The 11,455-nt window shown below is 38.8% G+C and overlaps 1 pseudogene; it reads left to right on the plus strand.

Moving 5' to 3' along the window:
* The first annotated feature begins 8,100 nt into the window (after window positions 1–8,100).
* On the plus strand, window positions 8,101–8,990 carry LOC148027054 (V-type proton ATPase subunit B 2 pseudogene; annotated as a pseudogene).
* Window positions 8,991–11,455: the final 2,465 nt, after the last annotated feature.

Genomic DNA, 11,455 nt, shown 5'->3' on the forward strand with positions numbered 1-11,455 from the left:
GAGTAAAGAAGGCACCACGGAAAGCAACACTTAGGTAAATTCAACATACAATAAATCGGCTCCTAAGCAGCCATGGCTAAGAAGAATCGAAATAAAAAGCAACTCTTAGAGAGTTTGAACGCACAATAAATCAGCTATTAGCAGCCATGCCTCAGGAGAATCAAGGTTCGACTAATAAAGGCAAGTCTATCAATCTTTAAGATGAGGGTGTGACCTTCTCTGAAAATAGGTGCATGCTTAAGCTTCGGTTACTACATCAATCAATGAGAGGTTACGCTTTCGATTCCCCCCCCCAAGTATGTAAATATCTGGAAGCATTCTACCACATACCAGTCTAGAGCTGCTTCCTCCCTGGTGCTCCTCCGCCGCTGCAGAATTCAATGGTGAAAATCCCGCTTAGAATTTCGATTATGCCATCGCATAGAATCTACAAGCACCAACATCATATCTGACCCTTAGAGTCCCGAGAAGTCATCATCGAGATGATTTGTTCTTCATCTTGCAAGGTCCTAGCGAGCACTGCATCTCTTCTCACCTGTGTGGCAAGCAACAAAGGTAAGCCAAGACTGTTGCAGGTCTGGCTTGATAAAAGAGAGAACCGCGCGCAGATTTCTTACCTGCTCTTGCACGGAAGTGTTGCCACCGTCCAGCCACGCATGGTGAGCCATGATAAGCTGCAGGCCCCCGATTCGAAGGTAAAGTACATTTCCTGGTTTATAACAAGTTCATCTTCTGATGAATATGGTCCCTGCCATTGCGTTTTTAGGATTTTTGTAGATAAAATTATTTTCTTTACAACAATCAAAAAAATAAAATACTTTGCGCTACTATTTTTACTAAGTTTTTGCAAGTGTATTCTTGAAAACTTTCGCTATCTAGAATAATGATATGTATATCAAACCAATCTTTTGATATTCAATCTTAGAAATTCATGTGTATTTTTCATGGTTTGTAATGATAGTTTGTGTTGCAAAGTCTTGAATGTCACAACATGTTATAATGCAAAGCATCGAATCTCAAAAACATATTATGAAGAAAAGATAGATATTAATAGTAAATATGATATCCGTTATATAGATATCGAATATAATAAAGCTTTGAAGATTTAAAAGTCTACTAGAAATTTGAAATTATATATTCAAGTCTAAGAAACTTTTTTGAGATAGCAAACTTGACATGTATAGATATTAATAATGCATCCATACTAATATTAACCTAGGGGAGGCACGTGCCGCACGCGGAGCCCTTCCCACACTACCCATCCAAGTCACCACATGGTGCACGGTGCGCCCCTTGACTTTTGCATCTGTGCAATATAATATAAATTAATATTAATATATCCCCTAACTTTTGTGTTTATGTAATATAATATATATTAATATTAATATACACCCTTGACCGACTCTTCTACTAACTTTCTTGAGCATGCCCCTTGACTTTTGCATTCATGCAAGATAATATAAATGAATATTAATATACCCCCCAACTTTTGCATATGTGCAATATATATTAATATTAATATACCCCTCCCCCTGTGACTATATATATGAATATATAAATGTGTGTGTGTGTGTGTGTGTGTGTGTGTGTACACATACATACACACAGACACACATAAAGAGATGGTGAATATTATTGATATATATTATTTTAATTTATATATATATCGTCTCGTGCATGGATGTGAAAGTCAAGAGAGGTTCTCTCTCTCTCTCTCTCTCTCTCTCTCTCTCTCTCCCTATAAGCCTCTGTATTTTTGTATACCGACGCACATACCGAGACGTATAGAAAGACTTATACCGAGGCATATACCGATTTTTGCGTCGATAGGCCGTGTCGGTATATCCATAATACCTTGTTGTGTGTGTGTGTGTGTGTGTGTGTGTATACTAACAACCTAGTTCTGAAGATTTATGGATAAAAATACCCCTTATTTTAATTTCTCAGTATACAATATTTAACCCCCTTCTTTCATTTTAAATATGTAGGTGAAACTGATATTAAACCCCCTCCTGTTGAGTGCACGTGCTACACCTACGGGCCTATAAGGTGGACCCCCCGGGGGTACCATTGTCTTTGCAAGACAATGGTGGTACAAGACAAGGAAAGCTCTCCTAGCAGTGGCAGTTTCTCCTCATGTGTTTATGGTGTATCTACTGAAAGTACATTGTGTTTTCAACATATTTTAGACATGCCTAGAGCTGCGAGGCAGTATGTGAAGAGAAAAGAGAAAGAATTGAAGCTTGCATGTGTTTTACATTATGAAGACAAGGTAGATGGTCTATATGATGGGCTATCATGTTCAAATACTATGGAGGATCTTTTAGCATTATTGAAAGCTTAAAATCAAGAGTTATCATATGTCTTACAGGTCCATTCTCTGGCGATGTATTGCGAGATTACTGATTTCATGTTACAAAAAAATTTGGGTGCTAAGAATTCTAAGAAAAAAGTATTCTTTGCTGAAATATTTTAGCAAAAGGAGTTGGGTGTTTTTGTTTATACATAGAAAAATTTGTGTTTGCTACAGTATTTAGAACAAGGGCTAAAATTTTCAGGTTGTAGCAAAGAAGCCAAAGTATATACAAAATATAAGATAGTTGACAAGAAGGTTAGCCTAATTGCAGGACTGCTACCCTTGGACAGTGATGAGATGATTAGGAGAGTAGCTTTGTAGCCTCCTTTACATGATCTTGCAGGTATTGGACACAAGTTTTCAACCGAGACATTGAATTCAGTCGAGACATTGAAAGAGATGAATATTGGGACTAAATATTTTTTTCTTCCAACAGAGGTGAGATGTTTTGAAGAGATGTTGAGCAAACATGGGAGAGCTTTTTCTTTTTTCCCAAATGATATTGGATGCATTGATCCTACGGTTGTGACGCCTATGGTTATTTTTGCCATTCTGCATGTTCCTTGGAATCTATGGCCTATTCCTTTGCCTAAGGCTCACTTGCCTAAATTGGTGGAGCTTTTGAATGAGCGAATCAAGATCGGAATTCTAGAACCATCTTTAGCTCCATATTCTAATAGATGATTCATAGTTCCTAAGAAGCATGGGACACTCAGATTTATACATGACTTACGATCGGTGATCAGAATCACTATATGGAATATTGGTGCAAGTCTTATTGTGGATGAGTTTGTAAAGGATTTTGCTAGACGTGCTATCTATTCACTTAGTGATCTTTATCTCGGCTATGACCAGTTCCAACATTTCCCTTAAGAGAAAATATTTGAATATGATGAAGACACCTTTAGGCCTTATTTGGATGTGTACGCTTCCACAGGGAGCTATTAATTCGATTGCTCATATGATAAATGGGATGAACAAGGTCTTACAAGATTTTATTCCAGAGCTTACCATGCCTTCCATTGATGATCTACCTATGAAGGGTTGTTTGGAGAAAGAGAAGGATGAGACTTTAGATGATCATGGATGCAGGTGCTTTGTGGCCGTGCAAATAAGAGATGTTGAGAGGATTCTTTGTAGGCTAGAGGAAGGGAATTTGACCTTGTTAGGGTTGAAGTCTATTTTTGGTGCTAGAGAGGTTTTGATTGTTGGACATATGTATGGTTATTATGGTAGGAAGCCTTCTTGTGTGAAGGTTGATGCTGTAGAGAAGATTGCAGAGACTTGCACTTCTACTTCAAAGGTTTGTAGGTGCCTTATAGCTTGTGTATTTTATCTTATTTGGATTCCTCATTTTGCTCATATTGCAAATGATCTCTACTAGCTCTTGAGAAAAGGGCAACGTTTTTCTTGGGACATGAGACACACTAGAGCTATGCAGAAACTGAAGAGGTTGTTGAGAGTTGCTTCCGACTCTTTGGAAAGCAGATTATGAGTGTTGGCCAAAGCATGCAGTGGACGGGTCGTCAGGGAGTGGCCTAGATTGTTGCCTTACGCCTTATGGGCTGATCATACTACCCATAGTGTGACTATAGGATATATGCCAACTCAGTTGATGTATGGGCAAAAACTAGTCATGCCTATAGAGACTTGCACATTCACTTGGAGTGATTAACTATGGCAACAAGACGAGATGACTAGAGAGGATCTTTTGGCTCTTCCTATTTGTTAGTTGGAGAGGAGATTTAAAGATATTAAAAGAGCTGTTCAAAAGCTTCAAGAGGCAACGTAGCAAAGACCGATTTGATAGGAGGCATAGATTGAGACCTAGAGAGATTGAGGAGGGAGATTGATGATAGCAGTCTAGAAAACTAGTATAGTGCTATCCGCAAGTTTTTAAGATGATGGTATTCCTTAGCAGAGCTTGATGGTATGGCCTTGCGGATTTTGATTGTATGGAAAAGAATCAAATTGTTCAAGAGGAGAGATGATGCATCCTATGCAGTTGAGGAGTTGGATGGTGAGATTTATGATGGATTTGAGGCCGGAGATGATGTTGATGAGGATGTGGATATTGCAAATGATTTTATAGATGATGAGGAGATTGCATTGATTGTCGATCTTGACTGTGATTAGGATGGGTAAATGTGGCCCAAATTCGGAGGATGTGTAGGTTCGGAGGGGGTGGATGTTGTGACGCTACGCGTCCACCACTCCGAACCTGAGGGCAGAGTTTTTCACCAAGAATTTGAACACATTAGTTAGGGTCATTAGGATTTTTTTTTTGTGTATCTTTTGGTTTGCATTTTGCATGAGCACATGTAGTTAGGTAGGGCCACATATATTCTTTTGCTCAAAACATTCAACACCAAAAGGGAAGGTCTACAAATGGGTAAGCAAATATACAACTGAATCTTAAGGTCAGGGATTGAAATATGCATGGACATTGGTAATGTCCTAGTTGACATGTATGCAAAAGGTGGGGAGCTTGTTAAGAGTTTTTAATGGCTTGCCAAGTGGAGATGCTTTTTCTTATGGCACCTTGTTATTAGGATGTACTCAATACAGGCAACTTCACTTGGATTTTGCGCTTTTCCAAAGCATGTAAGAGGAGGGAATAGAGGATAACACGATCTTTTTCTTGTGCATGATTAAAGCTTGTAGTAAAGTAGAAACTTTACAGTTGGGAAGGTTGGAACACCACCTAACACTCAGCATTGGGTTGTTGTTTGATCCCATTGTTGCCACAGGACATGTATGTCAACTGTTCTAGCCTACAAGAAGCACATGAAGAGTTTGATAAGCTACCAAGTCAAAGCATTTTATCATAGGGCATAATGATTATTAGATATGCCCTACATGCCCCCTTCAATATGGTCCTCAAACTATATGGTGAAATACTAGAGGAGCGTATTCATACAGATAGGGTAATTCTTGTAGGTGTGATGAAAGTGTGTGCAACTACAAGAACAATAGGCCAAGGAAGGTTGGTACATGATCAAGCCTATCTTTGATCTCAAAAGCTCCAGTTTTGTGTGAACTTCAAAGTGTTGAGAAATGTGCAATCACATCCACCATAGCCACTTTGTATGACACAAATAAGGCAAAAAAACATACAACAAATAAAGCCTTAGAGTAGGTCATGTATGCACAGTTTATTAAAACCGTGGTTGTTGAATACCATGGTCCCTTTCCACCTATTTTCACCTATCAATACCACCTACTCTAAGCCTATAAAAGGCACTCATCCCCACACTCATTCCATCAATCATTATCAATCAGTTATACTTGCATTATGCTTGGATAATATTAGTTGTTCTTCTTTGTCAATGCTTCTACCGCATTATGATTGTCTATTTTCTCATCAGGGATCCTCCATAGCATGCATTCTCAATATTTTAACATGGTATTAGAGTGGGTTTTAAGTTAGTGAGTCATTAGGCCACTAATTGAGACATTCTAGTTTGAATTTTTGGCTTCCTCCACTTTTCCTTGGATCTCTCACCTAGCTCCATAGCTACCCACCTTCAGTGGAGGACTTGAAGCTCCCAATCCAGGCCATTTTAGCTCGTGGTTTCTTCTAGGGAAATACTCCCTAACTCACGATGCTCTTGCTCATCACGTCAAACTCCAACATTGTTGACTCCATGCCTCAGCATTGCACCATTCTTCAGCCCACTACTTTTCTGCACCTGTATCCCTGTCGTACGCTGCATATAGCCCAAGTGCCCTAAAATCTTGATGGGAATCATGGGCCTTTAAAAGCCTACTATGTAAGCTATCTCTCCATGAAATATTGTGGAAAGTAATCGCCTGTACACGCTATAGGAGTGAAAAAAAACTAGTTGGGTTTGATAACCCTAATCACTGACTCCATAGCTAAGCTTTATCTCCCAATTTATTTTCTCACCCATTGGATTCCTCAAGCCTTTGCTACTAGAAATTACTCAATCTTCAGCAACCACAACCTTATTTTAGCAAGCATTCAAGCAATTTACCAGCAAGAAGGGGAGATCTTGACAAGATTTGCAAGCATTTTAAGCAACAATGTCCATTGATGCTCATCTAGTCCCTTTAGCATTTATGTCATTTAACATAATTAGCTTTGAATTTGATCAAATCTGATTTTTTTTGCAACTCTAGCATCAAATCAAGCAGGTGAAGACTCAGATTTGCAAGATCTTCAAGATTCTAACTTCAAGGGCATCATAGTCACCAAATCATCTAGCATCACTTAGTGCTTCTTAGCACTTGTGCTCAACTGAAATTTGAATTGATTGGAGCTGATTTGATGCTGATCTTGCAATCTCAAAATGGGCAAGGACTCACTGACATTGCGATTTAATGGAGTTGGATTCCATACATGGCAAACTAGGATCAAACTGATCCTAATGAGAAAAGGCGTGTGGTCAATCACAAGTGGTCAAGAGAAGAAACCAAGGGAAGTTACACTTTCAGTTGTATGGGATAAAAATGATGATAAGGCTCAAGCTATTATCAAGCTTGAACTTGATGATAGCTACATTCATCATGTTGATGATTGTGAAACCTCTTACACAACATGGGATCGATTAGAAACCTTATTTGGAGCTCATTCCAAATCCTCAAAATATGGTTTGCTAATTGAATTTTTTAGGCTCTACATGCAAAGTAATACCTCACTTGAAACTCATTTGAATTATATGGAAAGCTTGTTGACACAACTTGTAGAAATCAACTTGAAGATGGATGAAGACACTTGCATTGGAGTGCTTCTCAAAAGTCTTCCGTTAAGTTTGATAATGTGTCTACAACATTAATCAACATGCCAAATCCAAAACTTGTGGACATCAAAGCCTCTCTCCTAGAAGAGGAAAAGAAGATCAAGAAAAAAGGAGAAACAAGAATCCCAAGAGGAGACCAATAACTCCTCTATGTGAAAGGGAAGAAGAGTGTAGTCTGTGACTTTTGTAAGAAATCTGGGCATATTGAGAAATTTTGCTATACTAAGAAAAAGTTTCAAAGAGCATATCTTGCTACAGTCAAAGAAGATGAAGACAACATTGAAGAAGAAGGAGAATAATAACCCCAACAACAAAAGGATAAGAGTCACTAGTCCCTCTTTTGTAGCTCATTTTTTGATGATAGACTTTTTTTAAAAGTTTAACATGTAGACTTGCCTTATGTTCCCACCATAAGCTCCTAAACTCTTCATGTAGCCTCTACACACTTAGTGAGGCCTTGTAACAGCCTCTAGCTTTGTATGGTTGTTTTTTTGTTTCTTCCATGTCTACACTTAGCAAGGTTCTAGTCACGACTGCCTCTGTATACTCAGTGTCTTTTTCAGTTGTGATTAAGGAGGGGTGTTGAGAAATGTGCAATCACATCCACCATAGCCTCTTTGTATGGGACAAATAAGGCAAAGAAACATACATCAAATAAAGCCTTAGACTAGGTCATATATGCACGGTTTATTAAAATCATGGTTGTTGAATACCATGGTCCCTTTCCACCTATCTCCACCTACAAATACCACCTACTATAAGCCTATAAAAGGCACTCATCCCACACTCATTCCATCATTCATTATCAATCAGTTGTACTTGCATTAAGCTTGGATAATATTAGTTGTTATTCTTTGTCAATATTTCTGCCTCATTATGATTGTCTATTTTCTCATCAGTGATTCTCCATAGCATGCATTCTCAGTCTTTTAATACAAAGCATACACAAGAAGGTATTTATGCTCTATAGCAAATCTACCTCACAATGAACTTGCAACCCAGATCTGCTCCCAAGCAGGTCTTGTGAAAAAACATGAAAATCGGATGGATGATGTTCAAGAAGATAACTTTGTGATAGTGTTTGCAGCCACGAGAGTGAACATGGAAACTGCTCAGTTTTTCAAACGTGATTTTGAAGAAAATGGCTCGATACATAGAGTTACTTTGTTCTTGAATTTGGCAAATGATCCTACCATTGAGTGTATTATTACTCCTAAAATTTCCCTCACAACAATTGAGTATCTAGCATATGATCTAAGCAAGCATGTGCTTTTTATTCTCACAGACGTGAGTTCCTATGTTGATGCTCTACACAAGAGGTCTCTGCAACACGAGAGGAAGTTCATGGTCATCACGGATATCCTAGTTATATGTACATTGACTTGGCCACAATTGATGAGCATGTAAGAAGATTCCAAGGGAGAAAGGGATCCATTACATAAATTCCCATTTTTACCATGCCAAACTATGTTATTACTCATCCAATTCTTGATTTGACTGGGTATATTATTGAGGGTCAAATTTACATTGATCGACAACTTCATAATTGACAGATTTATCCTCCAATCAATGTTCTTTCATCTCTTTGATGATTGATGAAGAGTGTTGTTGGGGAGGGGATGACAAGAAAATATCATGCAGATGTTTCAAATCAGCTCTAAGCCAACAAAGCAATTGGGAAGGATGTGCAAGCAATGAAGGCTATGATTGGAGAGGAGACATTGTCATCAAAATATTTGCTATACTTGGAGTTTTTGGAGAAATTTGAGCATAGATTTGTGGCTCAAGGAGCATATGACATACAAGATATCTTCCAATATCTTGATCTTGCCTGGACTTTACTAAGAATTTTCCCAAGAGAGGTGCTTTAGTAAATTCCTGAGTCTTTTTTCCTAACTACATAAACATGTTTGTGTTGGATGAAGCTGATGAGATGCTCTCATGAGGTTTCAAGGATCAGATCTGTGACATTTTCTATCTTATTCCTTAGAAGCTGGAGGTGGGTGTATTCTCTATGACCATGCCCCTTGAAAGTTGAGCAGATCAATGATGCAAGAAAAGAGACAACTATATATTCAAGGAATAGTCAATGGCATATTTTCAGAATGTACATAGAAGATTTGGCGACAATTTTTGTAGGATGGGTAGGGTTGCAAACAAAACAAAAATGTTTAAAGCTTAAGTTAGATTTTGGAAATATTTAAGCTATAAAGTCTACTACTTTTGTTTTTCTAAATGCTTTAAGCATTAAAAGCTTAGCTTTAAACAATCTAAAGCAAAAAGCCCACAAAGTTAAGCTCAACCTGTGGAAGAAAAAACTATATAAGGAGTGTAAAAGAGGTGTAAAGAGCCCTCCTTGATCTCTCCTTCAAGACCACGCATGAGAGGCTCTTGAGTGGAGCTTTAAGCTCTTGACTCTTCAAAGATTTTCTATCAAATTCAAAGAGAGAGGCTTGAGGTTGAGCATTGAGCCCCTCGCCTACTTTGAAGACCACGCATGAGAGGCTCTTGAGTGGAGCTTTAAGCTCTTGACTCTTCAAAGATTTTCTATCAAATTCAAAGAGAGAGGCTTGAGGTTGAGCATTGAGCCCCTCGCCTACTTTGAAGTTTTTGCCATGGAGTCACATATGAGGGTGGCTTGAATTTGATCTTTAAGCTCCTCTCCTCTTCGAAGTATTCATCATCAAAATTCTATGAGAGTGGTTGAGTTTGAGCATTGAGCTCCTCATAGAGGGTAGAGAGTTTGATTTTTGAGCTCCTCACCCTTCTCGAACTGCTCTCCATCAGTCACTTTCCACCTTCTTCTCTTCTAATTTAGGCTGTGCGGCTATGGCAAGGGCTAGGGGCACCACCAGTTGTAGTTTCATATGCAAGTTTCTACAGAAGAAGAACACAAATTGAGCAATCAATCCAACAAATGTAGACACAAGGACACCCAATAGAAGAGAACCATTTGAGCTTGTAAGATTGCATAGAAGCTGAGAACCAAGAAACATGACTACGATTGGAGATACTAATGAGTGCCTTTCTTGGAGTGGATGATCTGTCACACACAGCAAAGCCAACCTGACAAGCACCTGTTCACCTCTCTCTGCTCGCATGTTGGAGTAGCCATGTGTTGGAGAAATCTCACAAGATGGGATATGGAATTTTCTGGTGACACTTCAAGCATCAATCAATGCACATAATTAAGAAATCACATGCTTCGCTCCCAAGTGTCAAGCACTGGAAAGCAAGAATACAAAATTGGAACAGACTATGGAGTAATAGGCCAAGAGAATCATAGACTGTGAAACGAGTATGGCAACACACACATGTATGGAAACACCAAAAGCATGGGCCGGAATAGTAGCACATATTACCCCAAATGGAGACATGCTTGTAATTCATGCAGAGGGTGGTGACGTAGTGGTAGATGATGTGGATGCACGTGAATGTCAAGAAAGAGAAAAGCAAGCTCAAAACCTGGTTATTTGGGGATTTCCTAAAACAGATGATGAGACTGCACAGTCTCTTACTATGGAAGTCATGGACTATTTTGGTAAGCATTTTGCCATGGTAGATGTACCTGTCTTTGGTGCTCTATGTATGGGCAAGAAGAAAGATGATGGGAAGGCAAGAACCATTATATGCACTCTATTGGATGCATGTAAGAGAACTATACTTTTAGACAATAGTCGAGTATACCTCAAAGGAATAGATTTTTATGTAAATGAGGATCGCACCCCCATGCAATAAGAGAAATGTCCGAAGCAATACAATAAGTGAAATAAATCTAGTGGTGACACTTCAAAGGATGCATAGGGATGCACGACCCATGGGAGCTACATGCTTGTCAAGTTGTTGTTTTGGAATTGTAGCGGGCTTCCATGGCATAAAGGTGAAATCATTAATGATATGGTTTGTGATGCTAACATTGTGTTCCTTGCCGATGTCGTAGAGTTCGTGCAAGAGCTGCAGAACACGGGGTTCAAGATACAGCAAGGAAAGAGCTAACAAGAAGAACTCAAATTTTTTATGCCAAAGTTCACTATATTGCTTGTCAAGTAATTTACAAGAGGACCATGTTCAGAAAAATCTGTAGTATCTCATAATCTGCTTCGCATTCAGATGTACGAGGATAGCTCTACCATTCTCTCAAAGGCTTGATGAGTTCTGTTGAACAGAAAGTAAGGGTCAGCTTTCTAGGTTTGAGACATATGACTTCACCATTTCAAGCATCACCCTAAAACCTTGATCTATTCATCTCTGATCTATTGTCCTTCGTAGTGAAAGCAACAATGTGCTGCACAAAATTCAGGTTTCTCACACAAGGATCCGCTTAACAGTATTGTGG

This window comes from Lygodium microphyllum, chromosome 13, assembly GCF_053477565.2.
Source record: "Lygodium microphyllum isolate KBCC chromosome 13, Lygodium_microphyllum_v1.1.10, whole genome shotgun sequence".
Classification (NCBI taxonomy): domain Eukaryota; kingdom Viridiplantae; phylum Streptophyta; class Polypodiopsida; order Schizaeales; family Lygodiaceae; genus Lygodium; species Lygodium microphyllum.